Raw genomic sequence first — 24,782 nt, forward strand, 5'->3', positions numbered from 1 at the left:
TATGCCACATATCCTATTTATAAAACTTGTGGTATGTTTAAATGGGAAGAAAATGGATGTATGTTATTGTAATTTGAAAGCAGATAAAATTGCTTTATTACTTTCTAATTTTAATAGCACATTTGCAGAAATAATAATTTTGCTTTTGCTACAACTCTATGCAAATACCATAAATATAAATTACAGGTAATTATCACATTTTTATTGAGGTGGCTTGTGTAAATACTGTGGGCTATTTTCAGTACTGCAGTCATGGGGGATAATTTTCTCCTGTCGGGCAGTCTGATCGGGAGCGGGCGCAGAGCCGATCGCTGCCCGCCATTTTACGTAGGTGGGCCAATTAAGGTCCGCCCAGTGTGACGCGTGCCCGGTAGCGCTCAGCACTACCTGTGCGGGCGGGGGGAGGAAGAGAGAGTCGGGGCCTGCGCTCTTTCGTGCATGTGTGCAAAAGAGTGCAGAAATCTCCCTGAGGCACGAAGCTGCTTCAGGGAGATAAAGTTCAAAGTAAAAGCTGGAAAAAAAAAGAAAATAAAATTATTCACACATGTCCCCTCATGTGACAGTGTCACATGAGCTGGAACATGTTTATGCATTGTCAGAAAAAAATTTATTTCATTAATAAAACCTTCATGCCGCCCGTGGCTGAGGTTTCATGCGAAACACGAAGACCACTCGGGCTCTTTGCCTGCCCGCCAACCTTAAGCTTGGTCAGACAGCCCTGTCAATTTGTTTAAATGGTTTGATAATGGCCTTAACAGGCTTTTGACAGTTCTGCAGGTGCTCAGCTGACTCCGGTGCGTGCCCGCGGAACTAAAGATTGGAATGATACGTGGTGACGTCGGGATGCATGCCCGATGCCACCGTGCATCACTTTACGCGTCGGCGTGCAGGGCCCGCCCCCGCACGCCGAACAGAAAATCCTGGCCATGAATTCAAATACCCAATGATGTATATCAATCTACCCCCAATGTGTTCTTAGCTTATTACTTTATTTTCACAGGTAATAGGTAACTAAACAATAAAAATGTCGCCAAAAGCCTGTGATATCTAACTTGTGAGGTGGCATATTTAGAAAGTATAAGATTTTTCTTGTTTCCTCCAAATATTAAATAGTATTTAAACTTGGATTTGATCAACACTTTTTGTTGAGCTACATGAGTACAATGTATGATTCCCTGGAGCTCTCAGCTTCCTGTCACTATAAGATTATACAGTCCTTTTGTGCTGTCGTCCATGTCAATGGATATGAACCCACTTGCTCAGGCAAACAAAACAAGCTACTTGTTTCACACACCAATGGGCAGTTGATTGGAGACATCAGCAAAATAAGGAAATGGTAGCTTAAAGTGATCCCAAATGGTAAAATAGTCTTCGATAGCCAGAGGCCATGTAAAGTCTGTGGGAGAGTTAAGCTGCAGGTTTGCTTTTGTGGCTTAATCCAATCCTGTTGTTGATTGTAAATTGCAGGCAATGCTTCTCTGACAAGTGTAGATAATTACACCTCCAAGTAGATTTTGGTGCGGGGTTCCAAGATGGCTGTTGAGTTGCTCTGGTGCAATCTAACCTGCCCAGTATCCCTCCATTGATCCTTCTCTCCTTTCTCTATAAGCAGAAATGTACTCCAGTTCCCATGTGAGATGGTTGTAGCTTTTAAGTTGCATTACAACCAAAAAGTTTTCTAAAAGTCACAGCAAAAGAACAAAAGACAAAAAGAAGCATTGTAAAAGTTATTCAAAGAAACATTCAGCGATCTTTCATTGAATTTAAGCAAATATCTTTGCTGGAGAATTTTTACATCGCAACAATGACCAGACTTCAGTCACTGAGGTCGTGAGAGGTCATGAGGTCATCATTATCAGGGATTCCAACCGTCTGCCCTAACTTCAGTGGAAGATCTGTAAAAGCCCTGCTTGTCTGAGCAATATTTCTGACAATCCTCCACCGGATCAAGTGATCAAGGAGGAGAATCCTCTAGGAAATTCCTGATGCTTAATCTAGTGCAACTCTGAAGGCTAATTTTTATATGAGTGGATAGAATACCAATAAACTTGCGAACAGAAAGTCCATGCACATCACAGAGATGTCTAAGGAACAAAATTTGGTAAGCTCCTTAACTTCTTTCAAGATGCAACATCCAAGTGGACTATCATAAGCCATGTGTCATGCTATATGTAGACATCCAGAAAACATGTCACAAAGTTTAACACAAAAGGCTATAGATTGAGTGAGGAGAAGGCCATGCCCTAGAGATTAATGTTGGGACCACTATCATTTCTAATTTTCATCAATAACTTGGATTCTAAAACCCAGTACAAACTGATCACATTTGCAGATGATATCAAACTAGGTGAGATTTAATAATGCAACTCAGAAATTGCAAAATGAGTTGTACAAATGAACAGAGCAATCACATACAAAGTTTAATAAAGTTTAATAAAGAAAAATATCAAGTACTTTGCACTGGAAGGAAGGTGAGCAACATATGTACTCCATGAAATGTATTTAGATACCTAAGAATGGGGTTGAAAAAGGCCTGGGCACCTGAAAAAAAAACAAAGCACTCAATTCCAAGCAATGCAGATCAGCAATCAACAAAGCTAATAAATGTTGAATTTGATCATTAAAACAATAGAGTATGACTGAGGAAGTCATGATCAAACTACATGAGCTCTGGTCAGACCACATCATCAGCGCTGCATCCAATCTGATGACTAAGACACAGGAACACAACATAAAAAATGGGAGCTGGAGCTGGATGATCCTTACCTCAGACTCCACCCCATATCCTTTAATTCCCTTAGTGCCCAATAATCTATTGACCATTGTCTTGAATATACTCAATAGCTGAGTATGCAGGGCTCTCTGGGGGAAAAGCATGCCAAAGATTCATAATCCTTGGAGTGAAGAAATTTCTCCTCATTTCAGTCCAAAACCATCAATCCCTAAATCTGAGACTGACCCATATTCTATTGAGGAGGGTTTAAACTAACTTGACAAGGAGGTTGGAGCCAGAATGTAGCATTTGTAATGAGAAACAAGGTGCACAAGGAATTAAGAGAGACAGTAGCACTAGGAAATAGTAAGATATTGGGTGGGGTTGGACTGAGAGGGAATGCAATAAGGCCTAAAACAGGTTTACGGTATATGCATGTAAATGTACAAAGCATGGTAAATAAGACAAATGGGAATAGGATTTTGGGACTATAATGGGGATATGGCTCAGAAAGGGTAGGACTGGTTGCTGAATATTCCATGATATTCAGGGAAGGTAGGAACATAGGAACATAGGAAATAGGAGCAGGAGTAGGCCATTCAGCCCTTTGAGCCTTTCCACCATTCAACTAGATCACGGCTGATCTTTCATCCCCATATCCCTTGATATCTATAATATCCAGGAATATATCGAGTTCTGTCTTGAATAATGACTGAGCCCCCAATGCCCTCTGGGATAGAGAATTCCAAAGATTCACCATTCTCTGAGCGGAAAAAAATTTCTCCTCATCTCAATCCTAAATGGTCTACCCCTTATCCCAAAACTATTCCCTTGGTTCTTGACAAGCCCCCATTCCTCGCACCCCCAGCCAGGGGAAACATCCTTCCTGCTTCTGCCCCGTTGAACCCCGTAAGAATTTTGTACACTTCAATGAGATCACCTCTGATTCTTCTAAACTCTAGATAATACAGGTCCAATCTCCTCAATCTCTCTCCAAAGGAAAATCCCATCATCCCAGGAATCAGACTGGTGAACCTTCATTGTATGCCCTCTGTGGCAAGTATATCCTTCCTTTGATAAGGAGACAAACTGTACATAATAATTCAGGTGCAATCTCACCAAAGCTTCATATAATTGCAGCAAAACCTCTTTACTCCTGCACACAAATCCCCTTGGAATCATGGAATCATATAAAGTTTATGGCACAGAAAGATACCACTTGACCCATCATGTCTGTGCCAGCCAAACAATGAGCCACCCAGCATAATCCCACTTTTCAGCATTTGGTCCATAGCTCTGCAGGTTTTGCCACTTGAGGTGCATATCCGGACACCTTTCAAATGAGTTGAGGGTTTCCGCCTCTACTACCCTTTCAGGCAGATTTCCAGACCCCTATCACCTTCTGGGTGAATAAAGCTTTCCTTGATTTCCCATCAAATCTCTCCACCAACCATGCCCCCTAGTCACTGACCTCTCTGCTAAGGTAAATGCACCCTTCCCATCCACTCGATCCAGGCTCCTCACAATTTTGTACATCTCAATCAAATCTCCCCTCAGCCTCCTCTGTTCCAAGGAGAACAACCCCAGCCTACCCATTATTTCATCATAGCTGCATTTTCCCAGTCCCAGCAACATCACCATAGATCTCCTCTGTACCATCTCCAGTGCACTTACATCCTTTCTGTAACGGGGTGACCAGAACTGCTCACAATACTCAAGTTGTGGCCTAAATATTGATTTATACTTCCAGCATGACGTCCCTGCTCTTACATTCTATACCTCGACTAATAAAGGAAAAGATTCCATATGCCTTCTTAACCACCTTATCGACCTGTCCTGCTACCTTCAGGGGTCTGTGGACAATCACTCCAAGGTCCCCCATTTCCTCTACCCCTCTCAATATTCCCCCATTAATTGTGTATTCCTTTGCCTTGTTTGACCTCCCCAGATGCATCACCTCACAATTCTTCGGGTTGAATTCCATTTGCTACACCTCTGTCCACCTGACCAATCCATTGACAACTTCCTACAGCCAACAACTATCCTCCTCACTATCAACCAAGCAGCCAATTTTTGTGTTGTCTGCAAACTGCTTGATCGTACCCCCTACATTTAAAAATAGTCTATTTCACGGGACATGGGCATCGCTGGCTAAGCCAGCATTTTTACTTCCCAACCCTAATTGCCCTTGAGAAGATGGTGGTGAGCCACCGTCTTGAACGGCTGCAGTCTATGTGGTTTAGGCGTATCAACAGTGCTGTTAGGGATGGATTTTGATCCAGTGACTGTGAAGGAACGGCAATATATTTCCAGTCAGGGTGGCGAATGTTTTGGAGGGGAACTTGCAGGTGGTGGTGTTCCCATCTATCTGCTGCCCTTGTCTTTCTAGGTGGTAGTAGTCGTGGGTTTGGAAGCTTACTGTCTAAAGAGTGTTGGTGAATTCCTGCAGTCCATCTTGTAGATTGTACAACACTGCTGCCACTGTCCACGATTGGAACAGCATGTTTCCCGGGAATGCATGATTAATGATGCGGGATTGGGACGAAACAGCCGTTGTGGCCGGCGAGTAAAACATTCTTTTTCCCGCCTGCTATCGCGCTTAGTGTTTAATTTTAACGTAATTGTGAAAAAGGACAAAGAAAGAATAGTAGTCAGAGTTCTAAGTTGGGGCAAGGCCAATTTTACTAAGCTGAGGAGTGATTTAGCAAAAGTGGACCTGGATAGCATTCAGGCTTGGGCTGATAAGTGGCAAGTAACATTTGCGCCACACAAGTGTCAGGCAAGGACCATCTCCAACCAACTCCCCTTGACATTCAATGGCATTACCATCACTAAATCCCCCATTATCAACATCCTGAGGGTTGCCATTGACTAGAAACTGAACCAAACCAACTATATAAATACTGTGGCTACAAGAGCAGGTCAGAGACTGGGAATTCTGCAGCAAATAACTCACCTCCTGACTCGCCAAAGCCAAGTCAGAAGTGTGATGGAATACTCTCCACTTGCCTGGGTGAGTGCAGCTTCAACAACTCAAGAAGCTTAACACCATCGAGGACAAAGCAGCCAGATTCATTGGCACCCCATCCATCACCTATAACATCTATGACTCAGCCGTTCCGATGGTGGGCGGGCTCCTTGCTGTTTCATCAGGCCGGGCACCACATTTAAAGTGTAGCCGTGCACACACCTCTCAGTACTTCCAGCCCAGGACTGCTGCAAAGAAGATATTGCCCTGAAAGGCAAGAAGACTACAGCCCCTGGGTTTAGTGACACATCCCTCAAGCGCCTTTTGGATGCCATAGAGGCCCACCATGATGTCCTCTACCCTCGTTCTGGCTGCAGAAGGGGCAGCAACATTACCACTCCGGCTTGGTAGGCGATGGCATTGGTGATCAGTGCCAATGCGTGCAGGTTGGCCATCCCATGCAGATAGAGAATGAACGATCTCTATCTGCATTTCCTTATTCCCCATTATAAATTCTCCTGCCTCTGCCAGAGTGGGTCCAGGTTTGTCTTTGCTAATCTTTTCCTTTTTCTATTCTTTCATGGGATGTGGGTGTCACTGGCTAGGCCAGCATTTATTACCCATCCCAAATTGCCCTTGAGAATGTGGTGGTGAGCTGCCTTCTTCAACTGCTGCAGTCCATGTAGTGTAGGTACACCCACAGTGCTATTAGGGAGGAAATTCCAGGATTTTGTCCCAGCGACAGTGAAGGAACGGCAATATATTTCCAAGTCAGGATGATGTTGTTCCATGCTTCTGCTGCCCTTGTCCTTCTAGATGGTAGTGGTTGTGTGTTTGGAAGCTTGCTGTCTAAAGATTGTTGGTGAGTTTCTGCAGTCCATCTTGTAGATCGCACACACTGCTGCCACTGTACATTGGTGGTGGAGGGAGTGAATGTTTTTGGATGGGCTGCTTTGTCCTGGATGGTGCTTTTTGAGTGTTGTGGGTGCTGCAATCATCCAGGCAAGTGGAGAGCGTTCCAGCTCAACTTCTGGTCAATGGTAACCCCCCAAGGTGTTGATCATGGGGAATTCAGTGATGGTTATGCCATTGAATGTCAAGGGGTGATGGTTGGATTCTCTCTTGTTAGGAGATGGTCATTGCCTGACATTTGTGTGGCGTGAATGTTACTTGCCACTTGTCAGCTCAAGCCTCCATATTGTCCAGATCTTGCAGAATTTAGACAAGGACTGCTTCAGTATCTGAGGAGTTGCAAATGGTCCTGAACATTGTGCAATCATCAGTGAACATCCCCACTTCTGACCTTATGATGGAAGGGAGGTCATTGATGAAGCAGCTGAAGATGGCTGGGCCCAGAACATTACCCTGAGGAACTCCTGCAGCGATGTCCTGGAGCTGAGATGATTGACCTCCCTCAACCACACCCAGCAGAGAGTTTTCCCCCCCGATTCCCATTGACTCCAGTTTTGTTAGGACTCCTTGATGCCACACTCAGTCAAATATGGCCTGGATATCAAAGACAGTCACTTTCACTTCCCCTCTGGAGTTCAGATCTTTTGTCCATGTTTGAACCAAGACTGTAATGAGAACCCAAACTGAGCATCAGTGAGCAGGTTATTGCTAAGCAAGTGCTACTTGAAAACACTGTTGATGACCCCGTCCATCACTTTACTGATGATCGAGAGTAGGCTGATGGGGCGGTAATTGGCCAGGTCGGATTTGTCCTGCTTTTTGGGGTACAGAACATACCCAGGAAATTTTCCACATTGCCAGGTAGATGCCAGTGTTATAGCTGCTTCAGTATCTGAGGAGTTGCAAATGGTGCTGAACATTGTGCAATCATCAGCGAACATCCCCACTTCTGACCTTATGATGGAGGGAAGGTCATTGATGAAGCAGCTGAAGATGGTTGGGCCTAGGGCACAACCCTGAGTACATTTTTGTAACTCTACTCAAACTGATTCTATATCTTGATCTTCTGATTCATGATCCTCTCTCACTAATGTACTGATCTCACCCTTTATTATCAGCACTACCCTACCTCCTTTTCCTTTTTGCCTGTTCTCCCTGAATATTGAATATCCTTAAAAATTCAGTTCCTGGTCCTGGTCACCCTACAGCCCTGTCTCCTAATGGCAATTGGATTATACCTGATTATTTACATCTGTGCCATCAATTCATCTACCTTGTTGAGAATGCTGTTTGCATTCAGGTGGAGTGCCCTTAATTCTGTCCTTTTATTATTTTCACAACCTCTAGCATTATCTGCCAGTGCACTCTTAAGTTTGTACACTCTGTCCCTTCCTGTCACACTCAAATTATCAATTCCCTTATTGTTACCATGCTCTCTTGCCTTGTCCTTTCTTTAATTTATCATATCTTCCTTCACTTCATCCCTCACCCCACTATTTAATTTAAAGCTTTCTCTCTTGCCCATTTATATGACTCGCCAGGACACTGGTCCCAGCATGGTCCAAGTGAAGACCCTTCCTTGGTAGAGCTCCCACTTTCCCCAGTACTGGTCCCCTTGCCCCATTAATTGAAACTCATTTCTCTCACACCAATCTCTGAGCCAAACATTTAACTTTCTATTCTCACATGCTCTTTTCCAATTTACTTGTGGCTCAGGTAATAATCCAGAGATTACATGAAACCTCATCCTGCCCGTGGTAACTGTAAGGTTTTATTAAAAGCAGTAAGGTTCACTAATAGTAGTAAAGCTAATTAGATTGGGTGGTGATTATTTGCTATTTATCTTAACTAGGGAATTTCAATCTTGTTAAATAAAACATTTATTGAAATAATAATATAAGCATAGGTAGGACTAGGGACATTAATTAAAATCTAATCAGTGAAATAATTGATTCATTAAAAGCTATAAAGATGGCAGGGCAGGTGATGTGTGATGGCTGTAGGATGTGAGAGCTCGTGGACACCTGTGTGATCCAAGGCAAACACATCTGCAATAAGTGTCTGCGGCCGGAGAAACTTTGGCTTAGAGTCATTGAGGCCGAGCTTCAGACACTGCGATACATCAGAGAGATGGGAAGTTACCTGAACACTTTGTCCCAGGAGTGGTCATACCCCTTAGGAAAGGCTCGTCTGATTTGGTCATGGTCAAGGACAGGAGGGTGTGACTGTGAGTGAGCTAGGTATGGTAATTTGAGAAGGTAGAAATGGAGGAAACTCAGCCCTTGCAATTGTCCAACAGGTTTGAGGTTCTTGCAGCCTGTATGGATGAAAGTGGGGGCTTTAGGGTGTATGAGCGAACTGACCATAGCACTGTCGCATAGAAAGCCATTTAAGCAGGGAGAGTTAATAGGGATGTGGTGGTAGTACAGGACAGTATAGTCAGGGGGATAGAGACAGTTCTCTGCAGCTGAGAGCATGAGCCCAGAGGGCTGTGTTGTCTGCCTGGTGCCAGAGTTTGGTATTTGTGCTCTGGTTTGGAGAGGAACATGCAGTAGGAGCTTGGTTGGTGGCGGGGGGGCGGGGGGGCGGGGGGGCGGGGGGGGCGGGGCGGGGGGGGGCGGGGGGGCGGGGGCGGGGGGGGGCGGGGGGCGGGGGGGGGGCGGGGGCGGGGGGGGGCGGGGGGCGGGGGGGGCGGGGGGCGGGGGGGGCGGGGGGGCGGGGGGGCGGGGGGGGGGGGGGGGGGGGGGGGCGGGGGGCGGGGGGGGGGGGCGGGGGGGGGGGGCGGGGGGGGCGGGGGCGGGGGCGGGGGCGGGGGGGGGGGGCGGGGGGGGCACAGTGGGGGATGCAATTTAGAAACCTAGAAGCAGATTTTCCTGCTCAAGCCCTTGAGATGATTGGATTGCTTCAACACCTGGAAAAATAGATGTCTGCTTCTGTTGACACATTTGCCAGATGGCCTCATTATGAATGTTTGCCTGAGCTGCAAGAATGACTAATCCACTTAGCTCAAAAGCCAATGTTGACACAACTTCAATGGGGATTGCAGCCTTTGTTTGATTGACATCTTTATGACCTTGCAACAGTTTTGCTTTCATTGGTATGTTTTTCAATGCCTGTGCCTTTATTTACTCATGATTAAAAGGTCTGAAGTGGATAAAACCTGCTGGAATTGATAATATGAAGGGCCGTGATTAATTGACATGTTTATAAGAGGTTGTGAGATGAGCAATTTTTTTCAAAGTGCCTTTTCAAAGCCTCCACTTCTGTTGCAAGTTTCAGGAGCATTCCAAAGACTTCCCAGACTTGCCAATATCTCACTGGTTTGGTACATAGTGGATAGAGGGGGAATGGGTATGGGCGATGCATAGGGGGAGCATGGAAGTGTCATGGGGATATGAGGAGCCATGGGGGATATGGGGGTAGTGACGGCAGTTCAAGCAAACCAACATCTCAAGGGCTTGAGCAGGAAAATCTGCTTCTAGGTTTCTAAATGGAAAAAGTATTTGATTTTGTCACTCTGATATCCTGCATCTTGAGAAGCACAAAAAAATCCACATAAATGTATTTTTTTAAAAAATTGAACTATTTAGCACGTTAGGCAGTATCTGTGGAGAAACAGTTAACAGGTGGAATTTTACTCTAAACCCCGACCCCAGAGGTGGATTGGGAGATTTAGGTGGGTGTGGGTCCATTTAATCAGCCGGGAAGATGTGGGGTGGAGATCCCATGCTGTAATCTCCAACAAGCATTGGAAAGTGATGGTCTGCAGAAATCAGAGGAAATAATTACCGACCTACCTGCTCTTGAAAATTACATTGCCACTTCCATTCACCAGAGCTGCTTGGGGTCTGCATCGAAAGACTCCTCGCAGGCCCCGGCGAAGTCTAGCTCCAGCCTATTCAAGCAGGCCATGCCCCCTATTTTACTGTGCTTGCTGCTGTAAGGCAGATAATTTTAAAGGGCCAGGGAAGTTGACAGGCTAGGGAGAACGTAAGCATATATGCATAGGATTTGGGGGTTGGGGGTGTGAGGGGGTGGTTTGGGGGAGGTTGGAGGGGGGGGTCGGTCAGAGGCCCAGGTGTTTGTCGGAAGTCCGTGGAGAGTGGGGGGTGTCAGGGTCAAGGGGTGTTGGGATTTGGGGAGTGGGGGTGTTGGTGGTCAGGGTGTGGGGGTGTCAGGGGTCAGGGGTCAGGGGTGGGGGGGATCTGACGCTGGGGGCGTGGGGATGTTGGGGGGTTCCGAGATCGGGAGGTCCAAGATTGGCGGGGGGCCCAGGTTCGGTAGGGTTTGGGGTGGGTCCAGGTTCGGGGGGATTGCGGGTGTCTGAGGTTGAGGGGTTCTTGGGGCTGTCTGAGATTGGGAGTGGAGGTCGGAGTCCAGTGGGGTCGGTCTGGGTTTTTCCAATAGTTACTGAGAAGTTAGCAGAGGTTTTAATTCTTCTAACTTTTTCTGGGTAACTATTGGTATAACCCTAGCGGAACCATCCGAAGTTTGTGATTTAAACCGCATTTTTGGATGGTTCCCAGTGCAACGCAATTGTCCAGAGGAAGTGTGCATTTCTGGGCAATTGTCATGCAAACCCTTACCTGGGAACTTCCAAAGGAATTCCCCAGCGCATCTTTGGGCTACCCCCAAATCCAACGCTAGGGAGCATGGAATTTATGGGCTGCCATCACTTTCCTGACAGCTCCTGATTAAGTTTGGGGCCAGAAAGCTCAAGTATGGTCTTCCCACCCCAAAACCAACTGAGGCTCCAGCAGCTGGTGGAGGTTTCACCATGTGGGCGATGGAGGGGTCCCTTCTACTGGGGAAAACATTGTCCAAAGGAGAAACCTGCTGGAGATATGTGTCACCCTTGGGTGAATATCCCTCTTCCTCTAAATACTAACACCTGCCCCCACTCCTTCACTAGGGTCTTGCTGTCCGGCCCTGGCAAACACACCCCACTTACCTTATTCCTGGGGCTCCATCGTCGATGCACTGCCTGGGCCCCCTCCAGTACCAGCATGAAGCACCACTCCTGGAGCCACCTCCAGTACTGGTGAACTGCCAGTCTCTGATTGGCTAATAGTACTTGGAAACTCTTTCGAGTTATCAACAGTCACAGATTGCAACTCTTTCGAGTACAATCACAGTTCTTGGTTTCCGGGAGTGGGACATGAACCCACAACCCTCTGATTCAAAGGCGAGGGTGCTATGAACTGAGCCACAGCTGACACCTCACAGTACTTGGAAGTGGGAAACTCCTCCAGAGGATGATAAAGACCTCAGCACCAATCAGTTAAGTCCTTGCATGATCCTGAATCTTGTTGGGGGGCTTGGAATGGCTGCAGTGGAGTTGCCACCAGCTCTCCAGCCAGAGAATGGGCCCACTGCCACAAGTATTAAATTCTACACAACATCTCAGGTCGTGACATATGAGTATAAGGTTTGAAATGTGTTTATTCAACTAGGTACTGGTATGATATTAAAACCCATCTTCACAAACTGCACTTAGAAGTATGGTCTTCAAAAGTGAGTCACTAGAAAAATCTTACAAACATTGCAACATTTGCATCAAAATTTGGCAACAGAAAAATCTCTTAAGCTTCCTTTTCAAATACCAATCTTCATTTCTCTGATGTAATTTACTTGGCAAGGGATCTTACAAACCGTACCCAAGTGATACTGTGAGAACACTTTACCTGAGAATGTAGATTTGAATTCAGTGCAGACTGATGGGGCAAAAGTTTTCTTTCTCTAATTGTTCTTCAGGGGCCTAATTAAAATTGATCAGTCTCTCAGCCTAGCTCCCAGTGCACATGCATTCACAGTACAAAGCTGCCCAAGGTTAGCAGTAATGCATGCTAGAGAAGTTTCAGGATGGATTATCTGGAAAATAAAATTGCACTTTATTTACAGTGAGAGACTGTTCTTGAGCAAGTGGAATAGAATCACATTGTTGAAGCAATGCATTGCATCCAGCCTGTGCTGTATCTGACGACAGTATGTAATACTGGAGAGTGTGTGCCATTTTTGCAAGATTTTTTAGTGATACAATTTAATGCTGGAGAGAGAGAACAGGCCCTCAGCCATCTCAACAAGTGGCATAGTGATCATTAGATAAGGTGACCAAGTACTGTCAAAATAATGGGCTACACTTAGCTATAGCAAGGCATTTAGCAGCATCTTCTGTCACTTAAATTTGTTTCTTCATGCTTAGGTTTTAAAAATGTTTTTTGTGTGGTAAGTTTCTGAAAGTTTGAGCTGCTAACATCACTGTGAGAGAAATAGGGCATCTGGGACCTGAACAAGCAACTATATATCACATTCACCAATCAGATTGAAGGGTTGAGACTTAAACGATGCAAAGGTGGAGAAAGAAGGGTGAATTAGAGTGGATGAACTCAGTGTCAAATCAGATACAGGAATAGAAATAGAAAGGGAAAGAAAGATTGGATTAGGGCAGAGAGAAAAATAGGGACCGAAAGGAAAAGTTAAACAAGTGTATATATTTAAATATAACCTTTTAAAAGCTGCAACAACAACTAAAGGAATTAAACTCCACACTCATAATAGTTAATTTTAAGTGCCAGGAAGTAATTGGAATGGAAATAATTAATAATTAACAGGTTGTTAAAAGTGCATTTATGCTTGTAATGACAAGGCGTGACTCTCTGCAACAAGTGTACTTTGTATCTGCAGCACAAACACAGTAACTTTACGACACTCAATGCATTTTAATGGTAAGACAGATAACGATGTGCAATTTTCATGAAGTCCATGGTGCATTGAAGCTTACAGAAAATTTTGGAATACTGGCATTTAACCATGCAATTGCTCCTCGCCTGAAGTTGTTGTACCATTTACTCATAAATAATGATGCACGGTTTTAGCCTCACTGTTAATTCAATAATAATTTAGAGTGAAGATGTTTTGGCGATGCAGTGCATCCATGGATTCATTATGGTTAATAGGAAATTGAACGATGAGAACTAAGAGCAAGGGGCAAACTGTGGCCATTTTTGGGAAGACACTCAGAAATGCCTCTGTAATTCCTTAATGCAACCAAACAAGCTGTAGGAGACCATGATTACCCAAGGTGCAGTATTATTTGCAATTAGCTCCCCCCACCTCATGACATCCTAATTTGCTTAACAACAGAGGATTGTACAGGGATGAGGAAACCACTCCCAATTAGCCTCAAAGCTTATAGATGATGTGCCATATTTTATCAATGCCAAAATCTATCTGTACATTGCAATGAGCAAGCTACTTTGGGTAAGTGCTTCCTTCAGTTAAGATAGTGCCTGACTGGAAATGCACTCATGCTTTGGGGTAATCAATCAATAGTTGGAGAACTGTGTTCGAGTTTCTTTTTCCATAGCCCAAAAGGAGGCAAGTTCAAGCAAGGAAATTCAAAAAAAGGTGAGAAAAGACCAACAACTCCAATAATATTCATTCATCGGGTGGTGTAACTTTGGGCGGAATTTTCCAAGCCCGCTGGTGGTGGCCATGATAGGTGGCCTGCGCGGGACCCATTTCATGATGACGTGAAGGCAGGTCATGACCTTCCACTCAGCCCGCCAATGGCGGGCTGCATTTCCTGCCATCGGTTGGCGGGGGGCTAATTGTAATACATTAGCATATAATTTAAAGGCCATCCCGCCAGGCTTTTGGAACCCCACTGTATCGTCTGTGCACTTGGCGGCCTTCACTTTGGGGGAACTGAGGTGAGTGAGCAGCAGTGTTCTCCACAGTTTGCCCATTGTTTACAGGCCTCAGGGGCGCCGGGAGGCAGGGGCAGCTGATGCCTGGCCCGACAGGCGACTGCTGAGTGGTGGAGAGTGCCTGGGGGCAAGTGCTGGCCAGCCTTGGAGGTGACTGTTAAGGGGTGAGGTCTGTCCGGGGGCAAGTGTTGGCCAGTCTCGGAGGCGACTGCTAAGGTTGGTGGAGTGGGGGGGGGGGTCAAATACTACCCTGGCGCTGCATCCCGCACAAAGGCAATCGAGGTGGGGATCAGGGTAAGCGAGGGAAATGGCCACACATTAGGGGCACCTGTATAAAGTGACCATGCCTCAGCAACTAGGACAGATCAGGTGCAGCCGCAGTGATATGATTGGGGTCAGGCTCCTAGCCTGCCCATCCGTGCAAGCAACGCGGAGGCACCAAAGGGCCACCAAGCACTCCATACCTTACCCCACGGCGCACCCCCCCCCCCCCCACCCCCCGGCACAGGTTTTGAGTCCGCCATCACTTTATCAGACCGCGGAGCAGTTGGACTGTACACATTGTACAATCTTCTTGCCAACGCTGGACATGTAGCAGTCACTGCTGGAGGTGCTCACAGCCCCTTGCAATCTCAGCATCCTGGTTTGGACCAGTGTCCCCCATGTCGCAGGTTGACAGGGCAGCCATGCAGCGCACTCATCTCTGGCCATCCGAGGGGTGACCAGCATTCTCCTGGAAGCATTAAGAGGCGGTCACACAGAGCCAGGAAAGGTTCTAAGTACAGCCATGATAACCACGTCTCTCTCTCTCTTTCATGCTGCAGGAGGACCATGTCAGGATCATGGATCCTGGTGACTTAGCTGTATGCCTGATGGCCTACGGAGACCGTAGAAGATGGAGAAGAGAGCGACTGAGGCTCCTGGATGTGCAAAGGCAGGAGCAGCAACCTCATGAAGAAGGGGCAGCAGCGGCTCCCGCACACGCTGCCCAGGAGCGACAGTGAGACCCGACTGGTCGGCGCCTAGCGACACCCAGGGTCTATAGATGCCACCTGCCATTCCCGCAGATGACTGAGAACCAGTGTCGCCAATGACTGCACATGTCTAGGGGCCTGGTGGCTCATATCTGCCACTTACTGCAGGACTTAGTGCCGTGGGAACATGGAGGGCATCCACTGGCAGTGGCTGTGAAGGTGACCATGGCGCTCAATTTTGCTGACAGTGGCTCCTTTCAGGGCTCCGCAGGTGACCCCTGTGGGACTTCACCATCCGCCTCCTACAAATGCACCTATGAGGTCACAGATGCCATCTTCTCCATGGCACACAACTTTGTGCATTTTGCCCAGGACCGGGACAGCCAGGATGCAAGAGTGATTGGATTCAGCCTGAGCTTGGGATTCCCACAGGTGCAGGGTGCGATTGCACTTGTGTGGTGCTCAGGTCTCCGTCGCTACACTCAGTCGACATCATCAACCACAAGGGCTTCCACTCACTGAATGTACAGCTAGTATGCGACCACCAGAGTCACATCCTGCAGGTGTGTGCACGGTTTCCAGGGAGTGTGCACGGCGCCTACATCCTGAGCTGCTTGCAGATCCCTGCAATCTTTCAGAGTCCACAGAGGCTGCAGGGGTGGCTCCTTGGGGTTGAGGGCCACCCGCAGAGGCAGTGGCTGATGACACCCGTGTGCGGCCTCAGACTGCAGCAGAGCGATGGTATAATGAGGCTCATGCAGCAACTCACAACTTGGTGGAGAAAACCATCGGGATGCTGAAAATGCGGTTCTGGTGCCTAGACCGGTCTGGGGGAGCCCTGCAATACAGCCTGCAGAGGGTGTCACGCATCGTTGTCGTCGCTACGCCCTTCACAACCTGGCATTGCAACAGGACGAGAAGCTGGCTGAGGAGGAGGTGGAGAAGCTGGAGGTCTCCTCCGATGAGGAGGTCGCTGACGGGGATGAGGGTAAGGGAGTCCTTGGTGGTGACAATGACGGGTATGAGGCTCTCGCACTGGCTAGATGAAGCAGGTGCACTCAGGAGGCCCTCATAGCTGCCAGATTTATGGAGGATGATGACAACATGCAGTGAGGTGTCGCCGTAGATCCTTACATCGCAGTTGAGCACGTTTGACTCCAGTCTGACTTATGGCAGCGCCAATACCCTCTGTGAGAATGCTCCTGTCATGGAGATGCAGTGGAGACCCTAGTAGTCACTCGATCACAGGAGGATGATGACAACATGCAGTGAGGACACTCCATAGACCTTCACATAGTCTCTGAGAATGTCTGACTCCTGTGTGGCCGAGGGCAGCTCACTTGCGCTCTGTGATCAAGGTCATCTCAGAGACGCAGCCATGAAAGTTTAGACACATCTGATGCTGTGTCTGCCTTCAGCACCTCAGCCCTTCAGGAGCTGGTGCACAGCATCACTGGCCGCAGATGCTGGTGTGATGGGGGCCAGCCCCACCTTAAAGGTGCTGAGAGCACACAGAGAGAATGAGAGAACTCTGTGACACCTGCCCACTACATTCTGGCAGCAATGACTAGCACTGCTGAGGTGCAGGCATCACTAATGTTTCCAGGGAGTGTGAGGCTGGGCCATCACTGTGGTCTGAAGGCTACACAGAGCACAGGGAAGAGGCCCTGGACTGAGACACCTGCCTTTAATCTGGTGCAGAAAGGTTTCACATCTGAATGACAGGAACACTGCTCATCAGAACAAGGAGCCATAGGCAAGGAGACATTCTTGGGAGTTTATTGACAAGAGTGAACATTATGTACAAGTGATTAACACCCATGCCCAGGATGTGCAACTGATTCTCCTTAACTGTCCCAACCCTGTTACTGCAGCTTGGTGCTCCCAGTACACCCACAGTGGACGTGGAGGCAGCCTGCTGACTGTGACGCCCTGTCTGTGATGATATTGGCGGGCGTCCTCTGGAGGGCTGAGACTTAGAGGGCCCGGCCTGCTTTCTGGGTTTTCCTGTGTGGCAGTGGCATCCTCCACGGCCTGTGAAGCTGGATCTGTGGGTGTCACAGGAAGAGGGGAGTCAGATGGGCCGGTCAGTGCCAGAGTCACCTGGGTGGATGGTCCCAGGGCGTGCATCAACTGATCCTCCTCCCTATGGGTGCCTGAGGGCCTCTGGCTGACTCCTTGAGCGGAAGGGGTAGCTGAAGTGAGATTGAGTTGCACAGCATCCCTCTCGCGTACATACTGTTGGAGGCCAACTATGGCATCAGCGATGGAGTTAAGTCCATGCAGCAGTGCAGGAGTGACGTCCTGGACCAAGGTCTCCATGGCGGCCGCCACCCTGCCAGTATTGACCTCAGTGCGTTGCAATGCCGGCACTATCACCTCAGCCTGAAGATGGACGGACTCCTCCATCGTGCCTTGCAATCTGAGGAGTGCAGTGGACATCCCTTCCTGATGTTCCTGAGCTTGCCTTTGCATCTCCAGCAACTGAGACATGACCGAGTCCAGAGGCTCGTCATCTGACTCGGACTTGGCAAATATCTGACCTCCAGCCACACTCTGAGTACCAAGGACCTGGGAAGCCCCTGCTTCTACCTGCTGTGGATCAGAAAGTGCGATGTGCTTAACAGATTGTGATCCTGAGGCCACTCTAAAACTAAGTCCATCGAGGTGTGTGTCTCTGCACTGGCGGAGGGTGTGGGTGGGCACTGTGATGGGACTTCAGGGAGGGTACCTCCAGATTCCTCTTCGGAGGTTTCTTTGGAGCTTTCTTGGAGGCTCTGGGTTGTGGACTCCATCTGCTGCTTCCCAGATATGCCTGCAAATGCAAGGGGAGATAATTAGAGCATGGCAGTGGCCTGTAAAACAGGACACATCACTCACGGCATGGTTATCTGATGGATGCTGCACTACTGGATCTTCACTTAGTAGAGCAGCACCAACCTCAGCGTCAGCACAGGACTGGTCCACATCCTCACCAGCCAGCTGGATGGCTCTGTTTTCAAATTCTGTGAGAACTTTGAATTCTGGCATCCCTCCACCTGTCTGCAACTTTTCCCTCCTGTTGTGAGCCAGTTTGTCCTGCATGGATAGAGATGGGGAGAGTGTATCAGGATGCTGGCCAGGCCAGATGATAAGTATGCCTGGCCTGTGTGGGTGGTGAGTGATCCCAAGGACAGGTTGAGGACAATGACGGTGTGTGTGAAAGAGTGAATGATGATGTACCTTGCACTGGCAGTGAGTGAGGGCCCTGGGGGTGTATGCTGGGTTTGTGAGCATGTGAATTGGGAGTGATGATAAGATGATTTACCCTGGCGAACGGAGGAGATAATTCATCTTTTTGCAGCACTGGGTGGCTACGCTCTTCTGAAAGGCATTGGTGCTGACCACCGCTGCCACCACCTCCCAAGCCAGGTTGGTGACATTGCTATCCATCCTGCGGCCAGAGCAGAGGTACAGCACATCCCGGTGGGTGTCCACGGCATCCAGCAGTTGCTCGAGGGACCTGTCGTTGAAGTAGCGGGGCTGCAGTCTTTTTGCCTTTGCTGGCCATGTCTCCCAGGCAGCAGTGGTGAGCTGATGGCGATGAGTGCTCTGCTGGTGGCTGCTTTTTAAAGATGGCGGCCAGCGTGACGCAACAGCACGGTGATGGTGAGTGGGCAAATGAGAGTCTGACTGCCATGGAAATGGCTTGTTTCACAGGAGTGAATATATAATGAGACGGGCTCAAAAAGATACGGCTTGAAAACCAGCCATTTTCATCGGGGGGTAGGACTCCATTTTACCCGCCCGGTACCGTACATAGTGCAATTCTGGGAAAATTCAGCCCTGTGTCTTCCTTGCTGTTTGATTTTGTGCAGATTTGTAGTCCAGTGATAGTCACTACAAAGTGACCTGTGGTCCAAGAGGGTGAAGCTAGGTGTATGTGTGTTACAGTCCAATCCATCCCAACCCATTTCTAATCCAGTCCACCCCAACCCACGTCCAACCCACTCCATCCCAACCCACTTCCACCCTAGTCCACCCCAACCTACTTCATCCCCATCACGAGCATTCCAGTCTGAACCTTATAGATGTTACCCCTCCCTTCCCCCTGCTGCAGCTGAATTGTGCTTTATTTCATCACTTATTTGCCTCAGCAAATGTGTTCTGCTCTGTGAAAGAAATTACATATTGGAGAGAAACAGAACAAGAAGGCAAATTGCATGAGGAATAGTTTTCAAAATTAGATTCATGAACATTTGAAGCTACTAATTTTACAGTCCCGCTTTTGAGTTCTCAAGCTGATATGTCATTTCTGTTTTATTTCTTTTCTTTTCAGCCATTGCTGAAAACAGTGCTCAGCTCAGGAATTCTCTCCCCAACCTCTCTGCCTCCTTATCTCTCTTTCCCCCTTTAAGACACTCCTTAAAGCCTACCTCTTTAACCAAGCTTTTGATCATTTGTCCTAATATCTCTTTATGTGGCTCGGTGTCAAATTTTGCTTTATAACACACCTATGAAGGTTGGCACCTGAAACTTCATTCCATGTCTGTATAATTTTAAATTAGTTAAACCTTGGATGTTTCATTCTTTATTTTTGTTGTTATTGCATTGTTGACTTAAAAGGCCAAAATTAATGACCAACCTTCTTTGGATGCAAACTAATATTAATACTGCAAACATTATGAGCATAATATTACTGTAGCTGCAATTATTGTTTGTTACTGCTGCTAGTTTCCTGGTGTCATTGAATAACATTTTTATCAGTGTTTGGTTTGTTTCATTTTTCCCTTTACATATCAGTTCTAAATTAATGCTAGGGGTTAAATTTGTAATCAGCATCTTTTCCCTGATCACTGTCTATGGTCATTGTTACACCTGTTCCTACGTGAATGAATGATCCATGTTGGGTAACCAAGATGGTCTAATTCCCTCTGGTAGAACCCTAGTGTACATAATTGTGCTAAATTCATTGTGTGCTATTTTAATTGCTTTATTATCATGTACATGAGGTGTCCATCACAATTTCAGTGAAATAAAGCTTACCAAGTGGGAGCAGCTCCAAGGAATTTCTTGGCTCATATGATACTGCTACCTCCAGCACTATTATCTATTCTTATAATTCCTATTAAACATTTTTTTGGGTGGCCAAAATCATAGTCAGTGTCGCTTGATATGGTCAGTGGAAGTAAGTTTGACTTTAGGTGTCAATAGTTAGGTGTAGGTGAAGGCAAATGCAACATGTACACGCCCCAGTGGTTTGACCCAATTGTTTGATGAATAAGCAATGAATGAGTCACTGATTTGTCATAGTCCAATGGGTGTCCAGAAACATTGCTTCAGTGGATGTTTTTCAACTGTTTAAAATTATACACGTAAGGAATGGAGCTTCAGGTGCCAAGTGGCAGCAAGTTCAGTGGCAGCAAGCAATGAGTTCTGGAGAAGCAGATTGTGAAGCTTTGAAATTTGGCTACATAGTGGATGAGTTTCCATGGGGTTTCGCCCATTCGTCTGTCATAATTTCCATATAAGAGCTGTGGTAATCCCAGAATAATGAAAAAAAAATCACTCCCTGCTTACTAAAATCATTCTTTTTTTTTGTTTCTGGCATAAAACATGGAGATCTGACTTAAACACCAACAACACTTTGTGCTGTTTCAACCATAATTTTATACAAAAACTGATTACCCTCTAATGTTGTTGTAAGTAGATTTTGGCTTGGGTTATGGTTCAGGAGTATATAAGTTTAGGAAGGAGCATAGGAGCAGGCCACTAAGCCCCTTGAGCCTGCTCCACCATTCAACTAGGCTATCTCAATGTCATTTTCCCATGCTATCTCCATATTCCTTGATGTCATTAGTATCTAGGAATCTATCGATCTCTCTCTTGAACATACCCAATAACTGCGATTCCACAGCCCTGTGGGGTAGAGAATTTCAAAGAATCACTATCCTCTGACTGAACAAATTCCTCCTCATCTCAGTTCTAATTGGCCTATCCCTAATTCAAACATTGTGCCCCCTGGTTCTGGCACCACCCGCTCTCCCCCCGCCCCATACCACCCTGCCCCCGAAGCCGGGAAAACATCCTTTCTGTGCCTAACCTGTCTAGCCCCTTAGGGATTATGTACGTTTCAATGAGATCATCTCTCATTCTCCAACACACTACAGAATACAGCACGAGTCTCCTCTATCACTCCACATAAGACAGTCCCACCATCCCAGGGATTAGTCTGGTGAACTGCCACTGTACTCCTTTTATAACAAATATATCCTTCCTTAGGTAAGGGGACCAAAACTTAACACAATACTCCAGGTGCGGTCTAACCAAGGTTCTATACAATTGAAGCAAGACATTTTTACTCCTGTACTCCAAATCCTCTTGCGATAAAGGCCAATATATCATTTGCCTTTGCAATTTCTTGCTGCAACTGCATGTTAACTTTCAGCGACTCATGAACAAGGACACACAGGTTCCTTTGGTTATCAACACTCTCCAATCTCTCACCATTTAACAAATACCTTGTATCTCCATTCCTCCTATGAAATAGGATAACCTCACACTTATCCACTTATATTCCACCTGTCATGTTCTTTCCCACTCACTAAGCCTGTCCAAATCCCCTCAAAGCCTCTTTGCATCCTCCTCACAACTCACATTCCCATCTAGTTTTGTGTCATCAGCAAACTTGGAAATATTACATTTGGCCCCTACAACCAAATAATTGATGATAGGTTGTGAACAGCTGAGTCCCAATTACTGACCCTTGCGGTACCCCACTAGTCACATCGTGCCATCTTGAGAATGACCCATTTATCCCTACTCTCTGTTATCTGTCTGTTAACCAATCCTCAATTCATGCAGTATATTACCCCCACCCTATGTTTTCTAATTTATTTTACTAACCTCCCGTGTGGAACCTTATCGAAAGCCTTCTGAAAATCCAAATACACCACTTCTATTGATTTCCCCCCTATCTATTCTTCTAATAACATCCTCAAAAAACTCCAATCAGTTTGTCAAATATGATTTGCCTTTTATAAATCTATGTTGACTCTGTCCAATCAGATCATGATTTTCTAAGTGTCCATTTATCACATCCTTTATAATAGATACTAGTATTTTCCCTAAGACTGACATCAGGTTAATAGATCTGTAGTTCTCTGTTTTCTCTCCCCCTTCTTTCTTCAATTGTGGAGTTGCATTTGCTATCTTCGAATCTGCAGGCACAATTTCAGAATCTATATCACCAATGCATCCACTATCTCTACAGTTATCTCTTTCAACACTCTGGGATATAGATTGTCAGGTCCCAGGGATTTCTCAACTTTCAGTTCCATTAATTTCTCCAATACTACTTTTTTACTAATACTAATTTCTTTCAGTTCCTCATTCCCGCTAGTTTCTTGGTTCTCTAATATTTGAGAGGTTTTTTTGTATCTTCCTCTGTGAAGACAAACACAAAGAGCCATTGGTGGAAATTGTGATGTATTTCAGAGCATAACTTCTTATATATTGAATATTATTAATTTATAAGAAGTTTTTGACAGGTATGATTGTATATATATTAACTCATTAGGCTCCTGACCAGAGCCACAATGGATTTTTGTTTTTTTTTCTACAGATACCAATGGATCCAGTTTGATGTAAAGAATAGGAGATGCACATATGCAAGCTCTTTAATTTAAAAAAAAGCAATAAAAATGTGCATACACTGTTTCTAAGAGTGCTTCATATTGTTATATAAAAAATAAAGTTTCTTTTGGAGGAAAATAAATTAAAACAGGAAACCTGTTAGCCCAGCAATAAAATTGTCATTTGAACTTACAATAATTTTAAATGTAAAAATGTCTAGTGTAATTTAGTAAGTTGCTTTTGAGAAATGGAAATGTCATCTAAAATAAAGCATGAACAAACAAAATATGCTAATGCCTGGAATCGATTGGAATGTTTGATTTCTGTTTTAAAGGTATTATGAGGATATTTTATTGGACTATAAAGCTTCTCCAGGACTCATGAATGATGTACAATGGTAACTATTGCATGTGTAAAATAGTATGAGGAGATAGTTAGGGAAAAGGGACACATCACCAAATGGGAACTGGAATAACCTATATTGAATGTAATTCAATGGAATATATCAATCTGATATATTCTAGTGAAGGGAAAGCCCTAGATGAAACTAGTAAAGTAATAGATTTCTCTTAGAGATATTGTGTCTTTGACCAGGAACTTTTTTTAAGAGAACTGAATTTGACAGTCTGGCCACTACCCGAAGCATTGGGACCATACATGGAGAGATAAGGAAAGACTTCAAGATCTTTTGATAAGATCACCTGAGAGTCAAGAATGAAGTTGAGACACTGCATTGTGCTACATGTGAAATAACCAACAGAATATACAAGGAATCAATTCAAAAATGGGCTTGTTCAAAGGTCAGGAGATACTTATTGAAATGCATTGAAGAGCAGGTCTCAGTCATGTGCAACTACTTGATAAATGGCATAAAATGGTTAATATGGCCAGTAGAGTGAGCAAACATCCTTAAGCCATCAAGGCACTGACACATACTCCATAGAGAAACTGACTTTAAGACAATTAGGATGGTAATGGTCAGAGCGAGTAAAATTCAAGTGAAAGTAAAAGGAATTTTGGATTGGGGCAAATGAAAGCTAGGGAGTAATGATCCTTAATAAGAAATATTTTTACAGGACGCAGTGTATCATCCTGGAGTCATGTCTACAGCTGCAAAAATGTCTGTCTGTTCTCCTATCGAATCTCCTACCACTACTGCTCTCCCACTCTATTTCCTCCCCAGCTGTGCACCCATGGTGCCACAAACTTGTATCTTGCTACCCTCCTCTGAGGAAATATCACCCTCACCAGCATCCAAATGGAAAGCTGGTTAGTGAGCAAAATAAATTCAGGCATCTTCTGTACTACCTTTATGGTACTCTTTGGTCTTTGACGCATTATAGGTCAAGTAGGGTTACTGAGCCTAGGAGATAGTTTTTGCAACAAAATAGAACTTTGATAATTAAGGAGCCAGAATGGGTGGCCAATATTATAGTCAGCCTTTCTTGATTGGGTCATGGTAATTTTGACTTTGGGCAATCGTGAAAAATATCAGATCAACCACCTGCTATGCAATTCTCCTGGTTTTCATTTCCATTGACTCACCCAAAGTCAGAATTTCCCCATTGACTTGTTCTTGTCATTATTCACATAAAACCTTGGTTAGTGTTTATTAGTACCAGGTATTTTGATCAGTTGAGAAAATATGTCACTTTTAATGCTACTTATCAGTTCTTTTATAAAGCCAGAAAGAGAATTATCCTTCCTGGAGACAGGGAAGATGCGACTACTAAGCAAACTAGTAGCCTGGACTACGAAAATTTGGGGGGGGGTTGTGGGTGGGGTGGGGGTGCGGCGGTAGTTGCTGGGATTGCATAAAAATTATTGAACTATTTATGAAACTCAAGAATGATACATTTTGGCCAAATAGCGGATTTCCACCATCGGGATTT

This window comes from Cetorhinus maximus, chromosome 5 (assembly GCF_964194155.1).
Source record: "Cetorhinus maximus chromosome 5, sCetMax3.hap1.1, whole genome shotgun sequence".
Lineage (NCBI taxonomy): Eukaryota > Metazoa > Chordata > Chondrichthyes > Lamniformes > Cetorhinidae > Cetorhinus > Cetorhinus maximus.